The sequence below is a fragment of the Rattus norvegicus genome, chromosome 1 (assembly GCF_036323735.1).
Source record: "Rattus norvegicus strain BN/NHsdMcwi chromosome 1, GRCr8, whole genome shotgun sequence".
Lineage (NCBI taxonomy): Eukaryota > Metazoa > Chordata > Mammalia > Rodentia > Muridae > Rattus > Rattus norvegicus.
Genome location: NC_086019.1, coordinates 131,694,874 through 131,711,806, shown reverse-complemented (window position 1 = coordinate 131,711,806; position 16,933 = coordinate 131,694,874). Strand labels below are relative to the sequence as shown.

Below are 16,933 nucleotides of genomic sequence, written 5' to 3'. Positions count from 1 at the left end.
AAAATAGAGGAGAGGTAGTAGTACAGATCAGGGGGACTTGGAGGAATAAAGGGAGGGAAGGCGATGGTTGGAATGTATTATATGAGAGAAGAGTAAATAAAAAGAAAAAAAAACCTTTAAACTTAAAATACATCCTCTGGGTTCTTGAAAAGGATATGTTGGTTTCCTCATCACCTTTTAAAAAGAGAAACCCAATTTTCATCCACTGTTTGCTCTATGTCCATACAAAAGAACTATCTGTTCCAGGTAGCTTCCTAAGAATCCCATAATGTCTTATTTAGGGTTACTCTTGCTGTGAAAGACACCATGACCAAGGCAAGTTTTATAAAAGAAATCATTTAACTGGGGGCTTGCTTGCAGTTTCAGAGGTTTTGGTCATTATCATGATGGTGGGGAGTATGGTAGCTCATATGTGTAGCTCTCAGCCATCCTCATCTGCAGGCAGGGAGTGGGGAGGGAGAGAGAGCAGAAAACATCAGGACTGGTGTGAGCTTTTCGAAACTGCCAAGTCCAGACCTAGTGAAGTGACCTTCAACAAGGTCATCTTCCTAATCCTTCTAATCATTTTAAATAGTGCCACTTCCTGGTATCTAAGCATTCAAATATGGGAGCCTATGGGGGTCATGCTTATTCAAACCACCACATACCTCTCTCTACCTCAGGTCATTTTCTTGCTTGGATGTCTTCTTTATATAATATTTATACAGCCATTTCTTCTTCATTAAAGTATTTATATTATTTACCTTTCGCCAACTTTTTACTTTTAAAATGTCTGTGAATTTTATTTTCCTAGTGAGTACCTTATAAACATCATATAGTTGGGTATTTTATTTCAAAATTCATCCTGTCAACTTCTTTTAGTTTGAATGTTTACATAATTTGCATTTAACATGATTTTTGATACATTGTAGCTGAAACATGCCCGTGTGTGTGTGTGTGTGTGTGTGTGTGTGTGTGTGTGTGTGTGTGTGTGTTCTGTTTATTTTCCCTCTTGATCTTGCCTTTCCTCCATGAATTAGTATGGTGTCTTTATTAGAGTTACTATTGCTGTAGTGAAGCATCATGTCCAAAGCAGTTTGGGGAGGAAAGGATTTATCTCATTCATAGTTCCCTATAACAGTTCATCATCAAAAGCAGTGAGGAAAAGAACTCCCGGAAACAGGAGCAGATGCAGAGGTCATGGAGGGATGCTGCTTACTGGCTTGCTCATCATGGCTTGCACAGCCTACTTTCTTATAGAACTCAGCACCACCAGCCCAGGGATGGCATCACCTACAATTGGCTGACCCCTCATTTAGCAACTACTAATTAAGAAAATGCCCTACAGGCTTGCTTACAGCCCAATCTAATGGGAACGTGAACGTTTGCTTAATTGAAACTCTCCCCTCTCACATGACTCAAGTTGACATAAAACTATCCAGCACAAATGAGTTACTCAAATATTTTTGAAATTCAAATTTTGTTTATATATAAATATATAATGAGTAGCTTAATTCAGTTGTTTTATCAATTATATCAAGCATAAAGATCTCACTTCCCTTTAAAGTTTTTTTGTGTGTATCTCTATTCTCTATTGTTCTGGGAAGAGATGACCTCAAACAAGAAAATGCTTCTGTCAGATGCCCTGAAGGCAATTCTGTAGAGCATTTTCTTGATTAATTGATGTATAGGGCCTGTCCACTGTGGGCAGTGTCACCCCTAGGCTGGTGGTTCTGAGTTGTACAAGAAAGCGGGCTGTGCAAGCCATGAGGAGTAAGCCAGTAAGCAGCACCCCTCTACGGCCTTGGCACTATCTCCTGCCTCCGGGTTCCTGCCCTGCTTGAGTTTCTGCACCATGATTTCCACTAGTGAAGGAGAGTGAATTGAGAGTTGAAATAAACACTTTCATTGCCAGCTTTCCTTTGGTCATGATATCCTATCATTGTAATAAAAACTCCAAGATGAGCATCTTTTATTTATTTTTAAAGAAGTTTTCTTCATACTTTTAGAACAATATCTGGAAATACAATAGTACAATAGTTTGTTTTAAGTAACAAACATGATTTGTAAACCTCAAGAGAAAGAAAGCTTACAATATGTACCCATAGTTCCCTGTGGTGTTTTCTTTTCTTTCCTAGTATTTCAAGACTTGTGTTTTTTTTTTTTAATTTCCATTTTGTGTAGAAATTTATTTTAGCCATTTCTTGAGAGTAGGTTGTCTAAGGATAGATAAATTTGGTTTATTTTCTTGTTCTGAAAATGTGTTGAGTTCTCCTTCCTGAAAGATGTTTTGGCAAAGTATAGAATCACCATTGATGAGTTGATTTTTTTCCTCATTCTTAGCACTTTTGTTGTTTCTGATGATAGCCATGACCATTTTAGTGTTCTTCCCCTGTAAGATGCATGGCTTTTCTCTCGAAATTTCCATATCTTTTTTTCCTTTTAGTTTTTAGAAGGCTAATTATCACATCTTGGTATTTTTTGAGGGTGCGTGTCATATACTTTGCAATTTTTTCTCAGCTTTCAGATCTATGAGTTTATGTCTCTTGCCAAATTCAGAGTATTCAGCCATTTTTCTAAGAATACTTTTCGTTTTTGTTTTTGTTCTTCCACAACATGCTTTCTCTGTGTAGCACTGACTGTTCTGGGATTCTGGCTGGCCTCAAACTCAAGAGATCCACCTGCCCCTGCTTGTGATTAAAGGTTTGCCTAGCCAAAATACTCTTCCAACTTCTCCTCTTTGTCTTCCCTTTCTTGGGCTTCTATAACACAGACATTTGATACTTTTTAGACTCCCATAGGTCTTAACTGGGTGTTGTTGTTGTTTTTGTTTGGTTGATTGGTTTTTGTTTTTTGTTTGTTTGCTTTTGCAATTATCCTAATTGGATAATTTCACAAGCTCTGTTTGTTTCTCTATTATTCTAATTGAATAATCTGACTTTTTCTTTCTTCCATTCTCCTTATGTCTCCTTTGCCCATCCCCCATTGTTCCACACACTCCACCCACTGCTGTTCCAATTTCAGCAACATCAGTTTCCCAAGACGCAACTTTCAATCACCTCTTCTGTGTTTTCTTTATTTGTCAAAGGTTTTGTCCACATGTGTTATGGATGCATCTGTCCCTGCTCAGTAAGATCATGTATGTTTAAAAAAAATCCTCATGAGAAGATCTCTACGTCTCTGTCACCTGGAGGTGTTTGGCATTTATTGCATTTTTTCATTCGGGTTGAAGTAATTCTAGTTTGTTATAGGACACGTGTTGTTCTACTGAATGCATTTTGGGTTATATTTTGAGACGTTTTATTTCCATCTTATGCTTTTGCTAGCCTTCATCCAAACTTCCCTGACATGGACAGAGATGGTGCTTGTAACTTCCAGGGAGGCATAGAAACACCAGTTCTCCACATAAGGAAGAGCGGATTCCTCACTCCTCCTGGACTAAGGAGGACCTTCATCTCCCCCCAGTGGAGACTGGCTCAGTGAGCTGGGGACCCATGACCAGCAGGGATAAATGTTCTACCCTCTCTGTACTTGGTGTTTTCTTCTCTTTGCTGTACCAATGCCGTTGTTGTGTTATCCCATGACAGCTTTACGAGGATGAGAATTAACTCCCGAGTTTAGCTGGTGAGCTTAATGGTGACATTTTGGCAGAGCAGGGCAGTTGCTGTGCAGAAGTTCCCTGTCTGCTTTGCCCCTGGTTCAACTACAGCAAGGAAGCTCCTTCTGTTTATGTCCCTTTACATTTCCAAGTCACTGGCTTCTTTAACTCCTAGCGAGAGGTAAATGAAATGTTGCAGAACAAAAACCCAGGAAATTCATCAATATGCCACTCCTCAGGTCCTGAGAACCCCGGTTGTGCATTTTCATTACCTTTCAGAACCATTTACATCGTTTTCCCTTAAATAAGCAACACCCACTAGAAGGTTAAGAGTCTTCCCCTCTGTTGTCATCACGTTGACAGAAAAGGCACTGAAAGAGTGACTTGAGGGGCTTTGTGTATCTCTATGAACTTGTTCTGATTTACATACGGAAATACAGCTAGAACCTTCGTCCTGCTGCCAAGCTGTTAGGGGCAGCCCAGCTGAAGCCAACCGTGTGTTCAGCGAGGATTCTATCATCTTTATTTATTTTATTTAGCGCGTGTGCAAAGGCGTGGTGGGTGGCGTATGCTACTGTGTAGCCAGTGGAAGCCTGAAGAGGCTGTCAGCTGTCCTTATCCTCTGGTTTTGGTTTTGGTTTTTCTCGATGGCAGGGTCCACTCTTCTCAGCATTGTGGTTACTGCCTCAGAGTTGGGGGTGCAGGTGTGAGAAGGTCTGTCAGACTGGTTATGTGTGTGATGAGATCCAAATTCAGATCCTCGGACTTGCGGCGTGGATGGTTCTAACCACTGAGCCAGCTCTTCATCTCCTCTATCATCTGACCAACAGACATGTCTGTGAGATGACTGAAACCCTGGTGTTGACCTCAGCATTTCCTGTGAAGGCAGGCTAGGGTCATCTGACTCCTTGGGACCCAGATTCAAGCAGCCCAGCCAAGTAGCAACGTGTCTGCACTCAGGCTTAGCTGACACTGAGAAGAGTGTTTTTGCGGGCAGCAGCAGGGGGTGATGACTAGACAGAAAAGAAACCAATTGTTTATTTACACAGACTGAAAGAAAAATTGCCTGGACTTGCTTGCTTCCTCTAGTGCTAAGAGGCTGGCATTTGTGGTTCTTCTTAATGGTCACAGATTGCAAGGGCAAAAAAAAATACTGAGAGACTGTGGGCTGGAAGGGAAGGCAAGAACACTTGATCTCATTCCATTTCTGACCCAGAGTTCCCAATATTTGAGTGAAACCGTCTTGGGTAATTCTAAGCTAACCACAAGCTGAAGATGTGACGAATGTTATAAGGCTGTATTTCTCAACAGCCCCTTCCAAAATGACCGTGAAGTCTTGTTAAAGTGAGCATTTAAACCCCTTTCTGCATCAATTCAAACAGGACAGTAAGCCAAACCTTTGAAGACACAAAGTTACTTCCTCTCAAAGAAAGGCTTTCAAGGGCCAGAAGCCAAGATGCTAAGATAACTTGATCCTTCTTCTTAGCCCAGGAGAATCACTGAGCTGAGAGGAAAAGAGAGAGGATTTTAATTCCAAGTGAGTGCTGAGGAGGGGAAACAGCAGGAGTGCCTTTGTTATGTGTAAACCTACTCTTCACACACTTATGATGTGGTTATTCCTTTTTTCTTGCCTTTACTTCCTCTCCCTGCCGGTCCAGTGGATAACCGGGTCTACTCTCACCACTTCTAGAAAAAGTCAGCAGAGCACAGGCAGCGCCCTCCTGTGGAGTCTTGTGAAATTTGTTCCTCCAGGTAGATCAGAGGTCCTCAGATAAAGGAGTACTGTCCTGAAACACACACACACACACACACACACACACACACACACACACACACACACACACGAAAAACTGGACTGCGAGCAGGGGCTGGGAGTGTAAGGGGGTGGGAACAGAGAGAAGAACCTCTTATGTTCGCTAAGAAGGGCAAGCAAGAGAAAGAATACCTGAGCATCAGTCCCGCCCGCCACACGGTGCTGCAGACACATTAGGAAAATTCCTTATTCTAAGGGCAGCTTGGAGCAGGCTCTTGTAGAGAAAGTTCCCGTGTGGAACAGAAAAAAAAGCTGTGTGTCCCAGCTCCGTGCCTTTTATTGAGCCAAGGGTCCTAGTCCGATTTTAGAAGGGATATTCTTAAAAGAGATGGCTAGATGAGGAATTTGTGTAGAGAGTGCTAGTTTAGAAGGTACAACACTGTATGCTACCTCCCGCGCCCCTAGCCCAGGTCTGCGGTCACTGGTTCACACTCTCGGGGACTTCTTAGGGACTTCACGGTGTACACTTGTTAACCTGTTAACCAGACAGCATCCTTTTTTTAATGAGGAAAGCCAAATTCTCAGAACCTAGGTGACTTCGTTAAGTGCCACAGCAGAGTGACAGCAGCCAAATCTGACCCCCACATCCAAAAGTCCCCTGCCTCGCTCTGTTTTCTGTCAAGGCGAATCGCTCCATGAACGCAGAGATTCGCTGAAAGGAAAAGTAAAGGGACCCACTAGGTTGCCACCTTTCCTCCTTCAAAACTAGCTGCGCCTTTGCAGCCCTCGCGCTCCCTTCCAGAAGAAAAGGAGAGCAGTGTCTCTTTAAGTCTGCTCCTCGCCTCTGCTCATTTCAACTCATATGCATTTGCATGTGAAAATTACCTTCCTATGATCCCGAATTGATGTTTGCATGTGCTAGGAGAGAAGCCTCTTTCTTTGAAGCTCGAGAAGACATTGCTATGAAAAATAATTATCGTTTCCATCCTGATACTCACCCTGTGCCCTCTTGTACCTCACACATCAGAGCGAGCAGACAAGAAACCACACACCCCAGCAAGCACTTATTTTTATTTCAAGCACGGGCCTTCTGAAACAAGCAGGTATTGCTTACCTCTGACTTCCTCTGATAAAACCTGTACCCTGAAACTTGATTTCTCATCCTTTTCTGTCTCGTGTCACTGTCTGATAGCTGCTGTAATCTGATTTCCTAGTTTACAGATCTATTTTGCAGGCACTGGGGGTACAGAGCAGGTACTCTCTCTGTATGGATACCAGAATATACAGGGATGAGATAACTTAGCTGACCTTAATAGCAGAGGTCATCTGACTTCCACTGTTATAGAAGGCCCCTTCCTGCCAGCATTCAGTCTCACTCTTTGCCTCCCTGATAGCAACATCCTGAAGGAACACACACACACACACACACACACACACACACACACACACACACTGGTGTCTATTCAGTTTCGCCTAGGTAAACAGGAGGGTGGGGATGATTCACTTTCCCAGCCTGCCCGTGGTGAGGATAGCAAGAGTTATGAATCCATCACTTAATTCCCATTCTCAGAATGGCCTTCAACTTTATCAGAGGATAGCTTCAGACTAATCTCATCAACAAACACACTAGATAGATATGGGCGCTTCCATTTGAAATATGAGAAATGCAGACTCGAAGAGTGTTTTCTCTAGGTTCATAGCTGGCATAGGATGAAGGCACAGTCTTGGCAAACTGTCTTTGGGATGCTGTCCTCAGAGTCTGTATGGGGATGTCCATACATTCATACTTCAGGTGTCTTCCTCTTCTTCTTCTTATTCCACCTCCTCCTCTTCTTCCTCCTCTTCTTCCTCCTCTTCTTCCTCCTCTCCTTCCTCTTCCTCCTCCTTCTCTTCTTCCTCCTTTCCTTCCTCTTCCTCTTCCTCCTCTTCTTCCTCCTCTCCTTCCTCTTCCTCTTCCTCCTCTCCTTCCTCCTCTCCTTCCTCTTCCTCTTCTTCTTTTCCTCCTTCTCCTCCTCCTCTTCCTCCTTTCCTCCTCCTCTTCCTCCTTTTTCTCCTCCTTCTCCTCTTCTTCCTTTTCCTCCTCTTCCTTGGCTTGTTTTTGTTTTTTGTTTTGCAAGACCGGGTTTCTCAATATAGCTCTGGCCATCCAGGAACTCAGTCAGAGACAGGCTAACCTCTGCCTGCATGCACCATCACCATCAGATTTATCTCAGATTTTCTAATGCAGATATAGAGGTGCTGAAGATGCTACCATGGCTTTCTGAAAGTTCTAGGACATGGGGGGAGGGGGTCAATCAGCTCTGCTACTGAGGCTGCATCACTGATAAGCAAAGGCAGTCTGCATCACACTGTGTGTAGAGTCACTGCTGCCACCCTTTGTACCTGACTTAAAAGGGACAGCCTGAGGAGCCACACCCAGAAGGGTTTTCATATTGAACAAAGTTCTTAGCATCCAGAAAATGTAGCCAACAGCCCCTAGGTCACATTAAATACAGTCACACATTGTTTGATGAGGTTTTGGTTAATGAAGGACCACAACTGAAGCCCCATGAGATAGTGACAGAGCTGAAAACTCCTTGTGGTCTAGAACAGCTGTTCTCAACCTGTGGGCTGTTGTCATATTCTGCATGACAGAAATTTATACAATGATACACAACAGTAGCAAAATTACAGCTATGAAGAAGCAATGAAAAAATGTTATGGTTGGGGGGGTCACCACAACATGAGGAACTGTATTAAAGGGTCACAGCATTAGGAAGGTTGAGAACCACTGATGTAGATAGTACAGCCATGCCAATAATCCTTAATATCATCAAGTGTTTTTGAATGTCTTACTCGGGATTTCTATTGCTATGATGAAACACCAGGACTATGACCAAAAGCAACTCGGGGAGGAAAAGTTTATTTTCTCTTATACTTCAAAGTAAAAGTCCATCACTGGGGAAGTCAAGACAGCAACTCAAACAGGGCAGGAATTTCAAAGTGGGAATGAGACAGAGGCCATGGAGGGGTGCTGCTTACTGGCTTGCTCTCCATGGCCTGCTAAGCTTGCTTTCTTACAATATGCAGAACCACCTACTCAGGAATGGCACCACCCACAGGAAGCTGATTCACTCCTACATCTGTCATCAATTAAAAAGATGCACCATGGGCTTGCCCACAGGCCAATCTGGTGGTGGCATTTTCTCAATTGTAAGACCCTCCTTCTAAATAAGTCTAGCTTGTGTTGAGTTGACTTAAAACCTAGTCAGCATGGTGGGGATGCTGGTTGTAGCACATGAAATAAACTGACGCTTGGAGACGTCATAAATAGGGAGACTGGATCCACTCCTCATTTTCCACCAGGACAATAATACTGCTCTGTGTTTGTTTCACAGATAAGCTTTTGACCCTTACAGTAGTACCACCATGGTCCCAAAAAGGGAAAGATTAGAGCCCAGAGAAGTCATGTGACATGCTCAAGGGTTATCACTCAGGATGTTGGCAGGACTGAGTTCCATACTCACAGTTTCTGGCATTAAGTTCAGAGCTGTCTAGTATTTACCCAAACACCAAGACTATATGGCAACCCTCCTGGAGAACATCAGGTAGTCACTGATATAAGCATACTTTTTGTAAATTTGTCACACCCACAGAATAACTAACACAGAGACAAATATGCTAACTAGGGTATTTCAAAGAAGGAAATTTGCCTACTTACCTGGATGCTAATTTGGAAAAGTGTCCATGTGGTAAGTATATTTAAGGCCGGCACATCAATGAATGTCAATGACAGAGTATGGAGAGGGGAAGTTAGACTTACCTCTGAGTTGATTTTTACCCCTGTACAGTGTCCGAAAAGCTCCATTGAACAGACAAGAACCCTCCTATTTCCCCCTATACGCTCCCCCAAGGAAAAAAGAAGTAAGCAAGGCAAGAAAAATCCATTTTGTGTTGTCTAGATATTCGCTGAAGTATTGTCACATTCCTAGATGGCCAGCCCTACCCCCAAAGGAAGGTGAGATTTTCTCCACTTGCTCCCCAGCCAGAAGCTATCAGTTGAGAAGAGCCAGTCGTACAGTGCCATACAGAGCCATCTCTCAACTACCTGCACCAATTGCTGTGGGTCAGCAAGCATATGGCGAGTTCTCCCTCGAAGGGTGAGGTCTAGTACTTTTATCTTCAGTGTAATATGTGGGTAGAACATGGATCAGTAACTCCCTGAAAACCTGTGGAGGGTGTGCGCAACAGCATTATGAAACCACCATTTCATTGGCACCATAGAAAATAAAGTAGAATGATATGGTGAAATAGATACAGCAGATAGACAGTGCTAGGGTTATAACCTTCAAATGATGGAAGTGACAGGTGTCTTCTCACGTCTGGGGCACAGTAACCCATGAGAAAAGCTGATGAATATAAAGTTAGGGACACCAGAATTCTCTACTCTCCACGTCCATTGTAAACCCACTAGACCCCATCAGCCTATGAATTCCTGGCAGTGAACCCACAGGTAGAAGTCCCTTGGAATCCCCCAAGGGTTATTTAACCCATTCACAATTCACTTTGTAAATCAGAGGCTGGTGCAAACCTTTGCTCTAGGAAGCAGAGCCTGCTGTGTGAGGAGAGTCACAAAGCTAATCCGGGAATGGAAGCCATTATTGAGCTATATGGATGAGTGTCTTCCAGAAGCTACACGTCTGGGTGTGTGTGATTCCAAGTTCCACTTCCGCCCTCCAGGATGTCCAGGCACTGCTGCGTACAGGGAGATAGAGAATAAAGTGGAGCCTGGAATGGGTGGTTTCTGCAGAATCCTGACTGGGAATTGGGGTCAGGGTGGGAGAAGGCCTTCTCTGAGAATTTCAGTGTTACAGCCCTTTTAGATAGTGTTCAGCCCTCTTAGACGATCTTCAGAGAAACAGCTTGTGAGCATACAGTGTGTTCAGGTGTGAACAAGGGCTTTATGCCAACTTTGGAGAGTGGGAAGGGGTCTTCAGGGTGAGTGTCAATCATTGGCTGGAGTTAAGCATTCTGGGAATACCTCATCTGCAGGGTGAAGCACTCCAGGAATCCCAGGTGTTTGCTGAGCAGGTCCTTATTTGGAGAGAGGAAGTTGAACCTGTAATTTTGCCAAGGATGATGTGACCTTCCTTAGGGATTGGCCTCCCCAGATCAGGTAGAGAAGAGGAAGCCCTGCTGGGAAAGGGAGTGAGTCCTCCATTTTGTGTAAAGTTCAGGAGAGCTGTCTGGACAAAGGAGGGTACTACCTTAAATAGCAGAATCCAACAGGGGTGCTGGGTGTGGATGTGCAGACAGCTCCGCCCATTCAATTCCCTCCACTTCTCAGTTTTGGGAAATAATCTTGGTATTGTTTAACAACTTATAAAAAAAAAGGTTATGCTGTATTGGTAAGTAAACTGAAGGCCACCAAGCAGAATACACACACATCCTCTCCAGTATCGTCAGCTGTGAAAGTGTGTTCTATAAGGCACCTGCACTAGGAGAGCTAGTGAGTGAAGAAATTAAACCATTGCTCGTTTCTAGAGAAAAGGGACATTAGGCTCCTTCCAGCCACTTGTCACAACACTATTCTCATGAGCACCTTGTCACTCCTGATCAATATATAGCCTTATTTTATTCATGTTTCTGCCTAGGGAGCAAAAAAAAAAAAACCAACCTGATGTATTTTTGATATGTTAAAGTTGAGCTCACTGACACCTCTGTACCTGAGGACTGAGACTTATCTAACACACCTATTTCCTTGTCACAGCCTCCATGCGCTTAAGGTCATGAACTAGCACTTCTGATTTGTATTATGAAAACACATGGCACCAAGCAGACCTTGAAAGGGTACTTGTTTACTGAACACAGAAGACCTTTCAAGTCATTTTTTTTCTGCCCAGCATACCTGTAAATAGCTATGAAATAACACAGATACTGACTTCAGGTAGCAGGTGAATTTTAGCATAGAGGTGAACTCTGAATGCAGATTCCACAAACAAAGAGAATCATCAGTATTGTTTTTATAATCATAAAGTACTATTAAACCTAAAGCAATACAATAAGCCCACATGGGGCAAAAATAATGACTTCAGTCTACACAACAAGTACTAAGTGCATTCTAAGTGACACGATCTCTCTCTCTCTCTCTCTCTCTCTCTCTCTCTCTCTCTCTCTCTCTCCCTTCTTCTCCCTCCCTTCCCTCCCTCTCTCTTTGTCTCTGTGAGAATCACATGCTTCACTTTCCTGATAACAGACAGCAAATATAGTCAATTAGACACCCTTTCTGATCACACCCTTAGACATAAGTCCTATAGACACCACACATGCAGAGTTTGTCTCCAACTCCTCTTACTATGAATCTCTAAATATATGAGACCCCCTCTATTTTCCCAATCTGAAAATTTAATTCTTTCTTAATATTTTTCTTAAAAAAAAAAAACCCTGTGAGTATATGTGGTTGCCTGAATAAATGTATGTTCACCATGATGCCCACTTTGGCCAGAGGAGGGCATTAAATTCCCAGAAAGTGGAGTTACAGGCAGGCTGAGCTACCTGATTTGAATGTTGGGAACCAATCCCAGGTCTTCTGTAAGAGTAGTAAGTGTTCCTAACCACTGAGATATCTCTCTAGCCCTTTAATTAAAAAAAATTCTTAATACTAAGAAAAATGTAATATTTTATAGTAAATACTCAAACGGGCTTAGAACACAAATTTGCATAATATAGGTACCTTGGGGCCGATGCCAGGGGTGACATTCGGGCTCTTGGGTGTGCTAAGTAAATGTTCTACCACTAAGTCACACTCCTAACCCTGAGATTCAAAGACCTCCCTGTCCCCATCTAGATATCTCACAGCAGAACGCTGTTCATACTGGCCATATTCCTCTTGAGCATCCCTGGAAAGTGATTTTTAGCATCACCAAAGACATCCTCCAGAGACACTGCTGTCTATTTTTAAAACGATAAATGACCTGATCAACCTTTTTTGAGATAAAAAACTTTTATCTCAAGCTACAATAGCATATCCGAAAAACACTTTCCCTAGTTTTATTAACAAAATACCTCTTTCTAATGTTGCTTTCAAGCCTAGAATTGGTCAAGATGGGTGAAAGAAAACTAATGTATCTCTCCTATAGATTGTTTATTGTTCAGAATAAATAAGATACTACTTCGTGATAGAGAGTGTATATGCGGTTGCATTTGTGGCAGTGGCTTCGTTTTCTAACAGTTGAGGGAACCTCTCCATGTCTTTCAGTATATGTCTTAACAGGTTTCTTGAAATGTTTCCAAGTCCCTCCATGAGCTCTAGTCCCCACAGTCTAGCTCTGTCCTATAGCTTGCTGAACCCACTATGGTGGGTTCTGTAACTAGATGGGATTTAGAATCACCATGGACACAAATCTCTGGGTGTGTCTATGCAGGATGGCCTAGGTTAAGTATATTGAAGTGGGAAGATCCACCTTAAATGCCATAAAGACATGAAAGCAAGCTAGGATCAGCACAGGCATTAACTCCTCTCCGGTTCTTGATTTTGGATGCAATGTGACCAACCACCTCCTGTTCCTTACACTCTGCCCTCCTTGACATGATAGGCTATCTTCCTTAGATCTATAATCCTGAATAAAACCTTTCTGGCTTGGGTTGTTTCCCCATGGAGAATTTGTTATATCAGTATAATAAGTACCTACCTGATTGGCATAATTTCTATGTTTATTAGTAAGAAAAATCTACCAAGAACTTGGTGAGCAGGGGCATACGACAGGCTTTTGTCACTGTCAAGGGCATGCTTCTCCCCTTGTCAGTTGACAAAGCACTACTAATTTCAAGTGACGTTGACCATGGTCATGGACTAAGGTCCAACTTGAACCAAGTCCAGGAAGACCAGATAGCCTGGGGACTGAGATTTGAAGGGAAGAAACTGCCAAACACTCACAAGAAGCAAGGTGCTTTGTCGTGAACAGCTCTCCCAAAGAAGCAGTTTATGTAAGAGAACTGTACACTTTTAAGCTCTCCCTTTGGTGCTCCACCTTTTAGGAAACTATATAATGATCACACTACGGTATACTTAATCAAAATCTTCAAGTCAAACACCGGAAACCAGAATAGTTTACAGTTTGCAAACTACTCCTCAGTAAACCTGGCATCTCAAGATCAATGTAGACCCCAGGTTGACAAACTCCACGCTTGCCAGAGAAGAAGCGAAGGGCAACAAATCCCTCAGGTTAACTTTGTTACTGAGCCCCTGAAAACACAACTGGCCACCTTCTTTCAAGGAGGCAGAAGTCTACAAGTCCAGGAGCTCAGGCCCTGATTGCACTGTGTTGCCTGTAGGGAAAGCATTTAATATCATTATCCACTCCCAACACTGAGTGACAATGTTATCTATCCCCACTGGGCAGAGAGATTTCAAGTACCAATGTGATCTTAATTAGATGCTCCTCCTTCCAACCCAGTTATGAAGATGGTTTCACTGAGGTCAGAAGAAGATGGGAGAATTTGATTAAAGTCAGTCACCAGGAAAATAGCATTAGCGTAGATGTGAAACCTGAAAAGGACGCGACATGCTCCAATCTCCTCACCCACTGCATTGACAATTACGCTCTTAATGGGAGTTTCTATTTTGACTCTTCAGTATGTTCACAATATATTAGGAAAACAATTCATTTGAATGATGTCCAATTTGAAAATATGAGCCTGAAAGCAAGCACGAACCTATTCAGGCACCATGCTGAGTTCGCCTCCAATAGTCTCAAGCTGCTAGCCCCTCTTAGCTGTTGCTTTCATTATGCTGACAGCTGAACCAGCATGCTCCTGGTTTGCTATTTTCAATGTCTGCAGTGAGGGAAAGAATGGGCAAGTTTTGTGCAGTATTTTCTAAATTAACTTGAGCTCTGTCTACACGCTCAAGCCTGTACACAATACCCGAGCATGAGCATGAGGTGGGAGACATGAGCTCAAGGTTCCACTTGACCAGGTAGCAGTGTCATGTGAAGCCAGGTGCCATCCTTGTGACATACAGAGAATAGACACAGAGATATGGATATGGTAAAAGGAAAGGTAATTTTTAGTGTGTGTGTGTGTGTGTGTGTGTGTGTGTGTGTGTGTGTGTGTCTATCACTACAAAAGAGACTCTCTATCAACATGCTGAATCTGCATAGTGACCGAGAGCAGAAAGCCCCCCTGAAGTTTTGTCACTATGAGAGTTGAAAGTTTCTTTGCTTTTGCTTGTAACTTTGTTTTGTTGTTTGATTCAAGGTCTCACTATAGACCTTGCTGCCTGCAACTCATTGAGATCCAGCTCTCTGCTTCCTAACTTCTGGGATTAAACGAGTGTACCGCCATGGCTAGCAGCTCAAGTTTGTTTTATACTTTATGAATTGAATAGGAAGTAGTGGTGAATAGCAAGATGCCTTGCTTGGCTATCTCATCAAAGCACTCTTACTCCAGCATCCCATGGACAGCAATGGAATGGACTCTGCCTGCCTAACTATAAAGACCGAATTTCATAACTTGTCTTTTATACAGGAAACAAACCTGGCAGAGGTGTGCAGACTCTGGTATCAACCCTAATACTTTACCAACTTTATCCAAGCTTTATCCGTGTCCTCAGAGTAGCAGCTTGGAAAATTTCTCACACTACCAAGAAAAAATTTAACTGATTAGGACAATGAAAAGATGTAATTATTTTTGTAATCTCTGTGTTGGAAAGTCCACAATTTATTCCCTTTAAATTGTGTAGTTCTTATTTCTTTTTCTAGCCTTCTTATTCTTCTCACATATAATAGGTTTTATTTGGTTGCCTTTTTATTGTTAATTTGTTGTTTTTTGTTTTCAAGGTAAGGTCTCATGTAGTCTAGGATGTCCTCAAATTCATTATGTAGCTGATGCTGGCCTTAAACTCCTGATACTTCTGCCTCCACCTCCCAGGTTCTTAATTTGAAGAAGTGAACCACTTCAACTGATGTGATTATATTCAATAGTTCTTTATCATTTTGGATTTTTTATCTTCATAGAGGGTCATAACCACAAAGCTGAGATCCTGTTCCTGATTCTACCTCAATGTAAGAATCTTGCTTCTTGAATTGTCTTGGGATCACAGAGGTGCTCTTGAAGAGGACCACAGAAAAGTCCAGTGGCAGAGGTCTGGACCACACAATCAATCCAAACTGATAAGAGCAAGTTAAGCATGGGCAGGGGAAGGTCTGACCTGACCATGTCTTATGAAGTGAGATGACACCTTGTCACTGCCCTCTTACCCCATGGGGAACAAATAACATATCTAAAAGATCCTCCTTCTAAGCCAGAAGCACCTTGGTTAGAAGAGGCTGTCCATTTTCCAACAAATGGTGCTAGAAGAATCCAAATATATCCATGCTTATCACCCTGCACTAAACAACTCCAAAGGATGAAATACCATAACATAAAACCAGATACAATGACACTGACAGAAGAGAAAGTAGGGAATCATTGGCGCAGAAAAAAGACTTTCTGAACAGAACATGGTTTGAACAAGCAATAAGATCAGCAATTAATAAATAGGACATCATAAACCAAATGTTTTTTACAGCCAAGTACACGTCTATTGGACAAAATAGCAGCCTGCACAATAGGAAAAGATCTCTACTAACGACACATGTGATAGGGCCTAATATCCAAAATATATAAAGAACTCAAGAAACTAGTTATCATGAAAACAAATAACCCAAATCAAACAGTAGAATCTAGATCTAAACAGAATCTTCAAAAGAGGAAACTCAGGTTGCTGAGAAAGACTTAAAGAACTATTTAAACTCTTTAGTCATCAGGAAGTGCAAAATCAAAACTACTTTGAGATTCATCTTATACCCATCAAGATGACTAAGATCAATGAAACAAGTGACAGCTCATGCTGGCAAGGATGCAGAACAAGAGGAAAACTCATTACTCACGGGAATGCAAACTTACAGCCACTATGGAAATCAGTATAGCGGTTCCTCAAAAAATGGGAACTGATTTGCCTCAAGAGCTAGTGACATCATGCTGTATCCTATCAGACAAATACTTCCTCACCAGCGTTCACTGTTTCTCTATTCACAATTCCCAGAAGTTGAAAACAGGCTAGATGTCCCTCAATGGAAGAGTAGATAAAGAAAATGTGAGACAGTTAAACAATGGACTGTAACTCAGCCGTTTAAAAAACTAAATCATCAAGCTCTCAGGTAAATGGATTGAACTATAAAAAATCATCTGAGTGAGGTGACCCAAACCCAGAAGGACACACTTGGTATAAATTCACTTATGTGTGTAAATTAGCTGTTAAGCCAATGAAAACCCAGCTACAAGCCACAGGACCAAAGGGATTGGGTATAGAATAAGTGATGGGGTAAAGGGTAAAATAAATCTTCTTATGAAAGAGAATAGGATAGTTATGGATGGATAGGGTGTCTGGAATGGAAAGATCAAGTGCGGAAGAGGAGGAGAGAAAGGACACAAAGGAGTAATATGAGGAGACACAGTTAAAATTAGGGTCCATTTGAGGGGTAGTGTGGAAACAACACTGTAGAAGCTTCCTAAAATATATACATATATGAAGGTCAATTAAATAGAATTATCATAATAATAGAGGAGACAGAGCCCCCAAC

General features: G+C 42.2%; 1 long non-coding RNA gene across 1 annotated transcript in view; it reads right to left on the bottom strand.

Moving 5' to 3' along the window:
• The window catches only part of LOC120099847 (uncharacterized), a 32,789-nt gene extending 16,503 nt beyond the window's left edge, over positions 1-16,286 (bottom strand). The window contains exon 1 of the long non-coding RNA XR_005499208.2: positions 16,241-16,286. This is a non-coding gene — a long non-coding RNA (uncharacterized LOC120099847). The remainder of the gene's footprint in view (positions 1-16,240) is intronic.
• Between the last annotated feature and the right edge of the window lie 647 nt (positions 16,287-16,933).